This window comes from Helianthus annuus, chromosome 3, assembly GCF_002127325.2.
Source record: "Helianthus annuus cultivar XRQ/B chromosome 3, HanXRQr2.0-SUNRISE, whole genome shotgun sequence".
NCBI classification, from domain to species: domain Eukaryota; kingdom Viridiplantae; phylum Streptophyta; class Magnoliopsida; order Asterales; family Asteraceae; genus Helianthus; species Helianthus annuus.
Genome location: NC_035435.2, coordinates 102,810,072 through 102,819,163, shown reverse-complemented (window position 1 = coordinate 102,819,163; position 9,092 = coordinate 102,810,072). Strand labels below are relative to the sequence as shown.

Sequence of the window (9,092 nt, the reverse complement as noted above, 5' to 3'; positions counted from 1 at the left end):
CATCAAACACTTCTCCATCTCCACCTCCGAGTTCATCATCACCATTCAAATACTGTTCGTATCATCTCCGTTTTCTTGACGATGTTTTTTAAGAGCAAGCAAATTAATATAGTTGTGTTTTAGTAGCAAGCATATTCATACAATTGTGTTTTAGCATTCAGATTCATACAGTTGTGTTTTAATAGCAAGCAGATTCATACAGTTGTGTTTTAGCATTCATATTCATATAGTTGTGTTTTAACAGCAAGCAGATTCATACAGTTGCGTTTTAACAACAAGCAGATTCATACAGTTGTGTTTTAACAGCAAGCAGATTCATACAGTTGTGTTTTAGCATTCAGATTCATACAATTTTGTTTTAACAGCAAGCAGATTCATACAGTTGTGTTTTAACAGCAAGCAGATTCATACAGTTGTGTTTTAGCATTCAGATTCATACAATTGTGTTTTAACAGCAAGCATATTCATACAGTTGTGTTTTAGCATTCAGATTTATACAGTTCTGTTTTAATAGCAAGTAGATTCATACGCTGTGTTTTACCATCCATGCTGGTAATAATGGAGGATTTCTTGATGCTGTGTTTTAACAGCAAGCAGATTAGCAAGCAGATCAATACGATGTGTTTTCTTGATGTGTTTCTTCATGAAGGATAGAAGGAAGAGAGAGAGAGAGAAAGGGAGAGAGCGAGAGAGAAAAAATCGCATGAAATGTGGGGTGGTTATGGAATGACAATTATTTCCATATTTAAAACAAGCTAAATTACATATCTACCCCTGATTAATTAAATAATCCTATTTTTAAGAAACACATATTACCAAAATGCCACCAAGAAGATCTCAACCATTAAACACACTCATTGGATGGCCTAGATCGCTTTCTAGACTTTCTAGGAAAAACACATTTTCCGTAGGATCCCCACTCTATATATATATACGAAAACACAAACAAAGAAAGCAAACGATTACGAGAAACTAAAAACGAAATACAAGATGAAATACTTGTACGATAAAAAAACATAAACCTGGCTAACAAGATTAGAACACTTGTAGGTCGAGAAACAAACGACGAACCAGGAATCGAATAGAGATTTGCACGGAACGCAAATTTGTGATTTCATGTTTCCCCTTTTACTTTGATTGTTTATAGTTTTAAACTTTTGGGGATGTATACATGTTACAAATAGTATGATGCTTACCATGAAACTATTTTGATCACATGCGGATAGGTGTTTAAAATAAAGGGACCATTAAGGAATAACAAGTACCGAGGAACAAATGAATAGATCTATTTGGGTTTTGGCAAGCCCCACTCTTAACGACAATGATTACCGCGATCGTTAAGAGTGCCTTTGTGTCCAAACTAGTGTGGTTGACACACACGATAAATTGTCAAGGTTTGGTTGCCTCCTATTCTGGCATATAGATTAGTGTCCTTGCAAAACACTAATGATCAAACGCTTTTTCATCATACTATACAAAACAAATTTTACAACTTCAAATGTTTTGGAGACACATTTGATGCAAAAACTAAATAACATGAATTCACCAACTTTTGTTGACGTTTTCAAAACTAACATATATTACAGGAGATTAGTGGACGGCTTTGGAAAAATATGTTCGTGTTGTTATCAAGAATTCAAGCTTTTGAGATGTCATCCGTTTCAGTTATCATGTTATGTGGAACTGTTTTAAACTTTGAACAATGTCAGTAAAGTTGTAGTTGTTTTTAATTCCAAACAAGATGTTTGTATTGTAAATTATGGTTTCGAAACAAATGTACGGATGGACATCTTTTGTGTTTTAAATATGTTGTTTACTCGATTGATTGTAACGATTGCCGCTCTAGCCACACCTCGTCATACGCTTCCGCATAAATCGAAAATCGAGGTGTGACATAATTGGCTTGTTCATCTGTTTACCCTTTAGAAAATTTGGATATATGATTTCATTAATACCATTTCAATAGTTATTGTTTTATAGCGAACATAATAGTTATAAATATTAGAGATAAAAGGTAAATTCTCATTCTAACAATATAATCCATATGCCCGTGGCTTTATATACTAGTGGCATTTTGGAGGTGCGATAAGGTTTTGGGACCAATAGGTCCTGGGTTTGATTCCCACAAGGGGTTTTTTCCAATATTTATTGTGTTTCCTCCTAAATTGGTTTATAGGCGTTTGCCTAGTGCAGATGGATATGATTGGGTGGTTTTGCTGATGACACCAAGTGGTCCGTCAATGATCCAAATTTGTCGTTAAAAAAACAATATAATCCATATATTTAAATAAGTTGAGCTATTTTAAATATAGAGAAAAATGCAATTTGCGTCCCTGTGGTATGTGTGAAACATCAACCTGAGCCCCTAAATTCATTTTTTGGTTTTTTGAGCCCCTAAGCTTATAAATTCATAACACTTTGAGTCCCTCCGTCACACTTCCGTCTGTTTGACTGTTTGCTGCAGGGGTAAGACCGTCTTTTGGATTTCTTTCCCTTCTAAAAACCCCAAAATTCATTACTAAGCCCTAATTTAGTCCCGCCAAAAACAGAGACGGTTGAAGGTGGAGATGAAGGTGTATCAGCCCACCGTATAAAACCACAATCTTTCTTCTGTAAAAACACATCAATCAGGAAATAGCCATATAATTAACTTCAATCTTTCTTCTATAATTTTAACTTACACAGCATAAGAAGCGTCGATTTAGATTAGCTTCAGTCTTTGAAACCTTGTACCAAGTCGCTGCACCACATGAACAGAGGAATTGAGAAGCTTCCTCGCCCTGAGATGATTTCTTGTTGGAGCTTGCAGCGGATTTTTGAGACATCTTCACCATAGATCAGGTTGGATCGATCGATTTGGGAATTAGGGTTCTAGGGTCGTATGAGATCAGTTGTGTTATGAATCAGTTTGATCAATATAGGGAATTAGGGATTATATGTGTTTATCATTAAGGGTATAAAGGGCATTTCACAATTATCAAACAGTCAAACAGACGAAAGTGTGACGGATGGACTCAAAGTATTATGAATTTATAAGCTCAGGGGCTCAAAAAAGCAAAAAATGAATTTAGGGGCTCAGGTTGATGTTTCACACATACCACATGGACGCAAATTGCATTTTTCTCTAAAATATACAAATGATTGAATAAAAAGATCTATTATAGTTCTTAAAAACTTACTCTATTCTTAACTTTATGGTCCCGTTCTGTTTTATACGGTCGGTTTTGAGTATAAATCGTAAACCAAACCGTTCACCACGGTTTGAGATATTTAAAACTGACCCACAGAAAGTTATATTGAAAAACCAACCACGAAACCAAACTGATGTCTGGTTTGACCGGTTTCACGATTTTAAACCGAACTATGAACACCCTAGCATTTAGTAGTCGACCTAATAATAATTACATAAAATTCTCGTTTATTAGTTTTTTGAGTTTTCAAAACAAAAAAAAAATCAATATAATAATAATAACAACAACAACAACTAGCTAGTTTCCCAACCACACGTTGCGGTGGGAATCCAGCACATGCAAAACCCATGACGACAACGATAGTTTACGAACCGTGCGTTGCGGCAGGGATCCAGCCCATGCAAAACCCATGGTGACAAACATGCAACAACTGTGACGACAAAGATAGTTTACGGATCATTTGGTAAGTTCAGTAAAGCTTAGAGGTAGCAAAGTAATTTAGCATCGTTATTCTAAACTAGTATATATTTGAGAAAAAAATATAAAAGCTAAAAGGTTATAATAATTAATAAATAAATATATATTTACTATTCATCGTCACTCAAATATAAAAATATAGTATAATATAGTATAGCATAGAATGGTATAGTATAGCATAGCATAGCATGGTATAGTATAATATAATATAATATAATAGATGAGTCTTGGTGGTGAGTGCACTTTTGTACCAAACTATCACATGTACAATATGAAACATAGAAGTCTCATAGCTTCTTTTGTTAATAATAAAAAAATGTTTTATTTCGAATACAATTCCTTTTTTAATAAAATTTATATCTGAACATTTAAAAAAAGTTAACCGTGATTATTTTTTTTTTATAAAAAGATAACGAAATCAAAGCTAAAAGGTTATAATAATAAATAAATATATATTTACTATTCATCGTCACTCAAATATAAAAATATAGTATAGTATAACATAGCATATCATAGCATAGCATAATCTAATATAATATAATAGATGAGTCTTGGTGGTGAGTGCATTTTTATACCAAACTATCACATGTACAATATGCAACAAAGATGTCTCATAGCTTCTTTTGTTAATAATAAAAAATGTTTTATTTTGAATACAATTCCATTTTTAATATAATTTATATCTGAACAATGAAAAAAAGTTAACCGTGATTATTTTTTTATAAAAAGATAACAAAAGCAGAATTTCGAAAGTTCCCATAATGTACATAGTTTTTTAATTTGATTTTTTTTTCTTATCGAATAATAAGTTGAATAATATTTAACTAATTTTGATTAATGATATTCACCCTTCTGGTTACTACGTGTCACTAGTCAATTGAAAATTCGAGACTTTGACGGGATTGAAAATCGACATATGTGATGCTTATATTATTTCCAAAATAAATATATGTAAATTGTTAAATAATTTTTCTAATATTATTTTAGTATAAGTATATGTAGGAAAGTATACTTGTATTTATCTATAAATACTTATGTATTTTGTGCTGATTGCGAAAAATCATGTCTTATGATTTTTAGTATTTTCTGGAATTATATACCTTAAAAATAATATATTTTTAAGATTTTCTTGTAGTATATATAGTTTTTCATGTTTTTTAAATTTATATATATATTTTGTCATGCTTGTTAAATATATATATATATATATATATATATATATATATATATATTTATTTATTTATTTTTATTACTTGTTCGGTTTTTGTATAATTCCCATTAATTGTAGTAATTATATATTTTTCTATATATATATATATATATATATATTCGTTCAAATATTGTCCAAATATTGTCCAATTCCAAGTCCATGAATTGTTAAGGAATATATTTATATAAATATATATATTTTGGTATTTGTCCATACACCCATTTATGGGTGATTTTGTATATTTTATTTATAAATATTTCCTTGTGTATTTTTATGTGTATTTGGTGTTTATACTACTTGGGAGTATTTACTTTTTTTTGAGTTCCTAAATATACACTAATATATATTACACATAATATACACATAGCACATAATTTTGTGACTACTAAATGTATATATTTTTCCCTAAAAATATACATATTTATAGTAGTTTTAATTCTTGAAGAAAACTCTATTTCTTTAGCTTGTATTTTGTATAAAAATTTGGGAAAACCTTTGGTAAACATTCTTGAACAATTTTCGTAGAAAAAGTTTCACAAAAGTTTATATTTATGGAGGTTTTCCTATGTATCAAAACATGTGTTTATTTTCTTTTTATCATCAAAACTCAAGATTCAACAACTTAGCAAGTAAAGTCACTAAAAATCATCATACTTTTTCATGTGGTGAACTTGAAATTTCATAAAAATGTGTAGTAATTTAGATCTGCACAACTGGGTTTTTTTTTTTTTTTTTTTTGTACTCTATTTAAACTTCATTTAAGATGCTATTTTGAAAACTGAACAACTTTTAAGAGTGCAGGGTTTGTTGGTGACTCCTAAAATAGGAACATGTCTGTTTCTCTTCACTTATATGTGTATGCTTTTCCATGTAAATGGAAAAGAGTGTCTCAGAATCCCACATCGGCCGAATGAATAAACTAATTATGAGAGTACTGCCTATTTAAACGGCGGCCAAAGAAGAGATTAAGCATACCTTTCTCGGCCTTTTGGCTAAGATCAAGTGTAGTATCTGTTCTTATCAGTTTAATATCTGATATGTGGGCCATCGGCTCACTCGATATTAATCTTATTTTTTATGGGGAAAGACCCATCACAATAGCTTGCTATTGGGGTCTTTAAGCGTCGCTTTGGTGTTGCACTACTGCCCTAGCCTGGCGCACCCCTCCAATCTATAGTCGAACTTTAAATCTTTTTTTTATTTGATATAAGTTTAAAAATTTGCTAAATGCTTATATGTTTTATGTCTATTTCCTATATCTCAATACTTTATGTTGATCTTCTCAAGTGCATACTTGTTTTCTCTTTCTGTTTTAATAAAAATAGAAATTGAAATAGAAATAGGGAGCCATATGTTTTTAAGATGGATGCCTTTCTTAGTTAGCGGTCTGGCAGGGGGTAGGCCTTTTATGGTAGATCTTTCAGTTCCAGTTTAGAAAAAACTTGAAATATTTAGCTAAATACTTGATTTGTAAACTTATTTTAATTGAGCTGAGCTTGAGTGTTTTTTTTCAAACAAGCTGTTTCATTTTTTAATTAAATGTTGATATGAAGAATATCTCTTGATGCCCTTACTTTCTTTTGCTAAGATGCTGATGTTAAATAAGTCTACCACTGCAACGCAAAGACCACAGCCTTTTGGGATTTGTGGATATGTATACTTTATATTTCCGGGAGCACCCATGTCACTAAACTAGGTGAATCCCTTGTTCATATGCACAAGTGCCAAGAGTGAATAAGTTGTTGACGATTTCTAAACAACCCCCCCCCCCCCCCCCCTTCTCTTATTTAAAAGGTCAAGACCCACCATTGCCATCCATGCTTAGATTTAACCAAACATTCAAAAACTTGAACTGCTGCTGATAGCCGGCCACCACAAAATTTCTTAAGAATTTATTTTTCCAACCAAATCAGGCCCGAACGTGTTTCTACGTCTCCATAATGTGTAAACATGGTTAATGATTGGTCTTAACAAATTCGTAAAAAACGTCATTATAACAAATATGTATACAAACTATAAGCTTAATATTTAGTTTTCTCTCTATTTTTAAAGCGAACAAATCAAGCAAATAAAAGATGATGCAACAACTTCTAATCATCCGGAAAATACCACCAAAGCATGCGGTGAACCATCCAATAGAATATCAAGTTTCCGAGAGTACCTATATCAGCAAGGATATCTGTTGAAATTATACTATGTAAAATAGTAGGTGAATCCGTTGATCATATACACAAGTGAATAATGTCTCTTTGCAGCTTTTCAAGTAAATGGTAATATCATAGTTTCCTTTCCTTGTATTCTGATGTAACCTGAGCATGTGTATTATTTATTTACTTTTGTCTGTAATAGGAATGGCCAAAAAGTTTTGTTCGTGATAATTGCTATTGGGGTCTTTAAGCGTAGTCTTGGCCTGGCGCTCCCCTCCAGATTACTGGTTCGTTGGAGCAGCGGCGTGGTACTGTTGCGGTAGCGGACAACGAGTAGGTTGTTCGTGCGACGTCAACTCGGAAATAGCAGGTTTCCGTTAGGAGTTTGTAAGAATTGGTAAAATCAACCTCAATGAATAATTGAGGGATTTGAGTATATATTTATAATAAAAGTTACAAATAATTAAGGAAACAATATAATACAAAATAAATACAATAATGACAAAGATTATAAATCTTTTTTGCTAATACCCCCCTTCAATCGAAATGGTGGCGGACCAAGACGTAACAAAGTACGAAACTTCTCAAACTGCGGTCGCGGAAGACTTTTAGTGAAAATATCCGCCACTTGAAGATTGGTTGGAACAAACTTTGTATAAAGTTTTCCTGAATTGACAAGTTCCCTGATAAAGTGGTAATCCAAGTCAATGTGTTTTGCACGTTTATGAGAGACTGGATTCTGAGTCATGAATAAAGCGCTTTTGTTGTCACAAAGCAAAGTAGGACGATCTGGCGGTAAAGCATGAAGCTCTCGTAAAAGATGGGTAACCCACACAAGTTCAGCAGCAGTGTTAGCCATAGCCCGATATTCAGATTCGCAACTGGAACGGGAGATGGTTGGCTGTTTCTTAGCACTCCAGGACACCAAATTTCCGCCAAAGAAGATTGAATAACCGTAAGTAGAGCGTCTAGTATCCAAACAACGAGCCCAATCCGCATCAGAATATCCAAGAATAGATGTGGAACGAGGCCGACTATAGGTAAGACCAAAGGAAATGGTGCCTTTGACATAACGGAGAATACGCTTGACAGCCTGAAGATGATCAAGAGTTGGAGCATGAAGAAACTGCGATACCTGATTAACAGCGTACGACAAGTCAGGTCGAGTAATAGTCAAATACTACAAGGCACCAACGAGTGAACGATACGTAGTAGGATCAGGACAAGGAGTGCCATCAATAGTAAAGGATTCATGAGGCACCAAGGGAGTGCTAACAGGTTTGGCATCAAATAAGTCAGCTCGTTGAAGAATATCCTGTGCGTATTTGGATTGAGTGAGAAACAAACCAGTGTCTGTGTATGCAACTTCAAGTCCCAAGAAGTAATTAAGATCTCTCAAATCTTTAATAGCAAACTCACGATTCAAGCAAGAAATGAACTTGTGTACAGCATCTTCATTGCTTCCTGTGAGGATAAGATCATCCACATAAACGAGTAAGTACATAATACACGATCCTTGCCTAAAGACAAATAAGGACGTGTCTGCCCGGCTACAAACGAAACCGTAGGACAGCAAGAAACTGCTCAAACGATGAAACCATGCACGAGGCGCCTGTTTGAGGCCATATAATGCTTTAGAGAGTTTACAAACGTGAGTGGGGAAGCGAGTATCAACAAATCCAGGTGGTTGCTCCATAAAGACAGTTTCAGTCAGATTGCCATTTAGAAAGGCATTTTTAACATCTAATTGATGTAGCTTCCAATGATTTAGAACGGCCAAAGATAAAACAATACGAAAAGTGGAAGCTTTAACAACAGGACTGAAGGTATGAGAGTAGTCAAGCCCAGGAATCTGAGTAAACCCTTGTGCAACCAGTCGTGCCTTATAGCGTTCAATGGAACCATCAGAATGATACTTGATACGATAAAACCACTTAGAACCGACAACATTAGTAGAAGCCGGACGAGGAACAAGAGTCCAGGTATGATTTTGCTGTAAGGCCTGTAATTCATCGTGCATAGCTGCCATCCACTGAGGATCTTTAGCAGCAGACTTGAAACCACGAG

The 9,092-nt window shown here is 33.7% G+C and overlaps 1 non-coding gene across 1 annotated transcript; it reads left to right on the top strand.

Annotated features, from left to right (window-relative positions):
- The first annotated feature begins 5,849 nt into the window (after positions 1-5,849).
- On the top strand, positions 5,850-6,045 carry LOC118490727. Its single transcript, XR_004889977.1, has one exon. It is a non-coding gene; the product is annotated as a U2 spliceosomal RNA (small nuclear RNA).
- Positions 6,046-9,092: the final 3,047 nt, after the last annotated feature.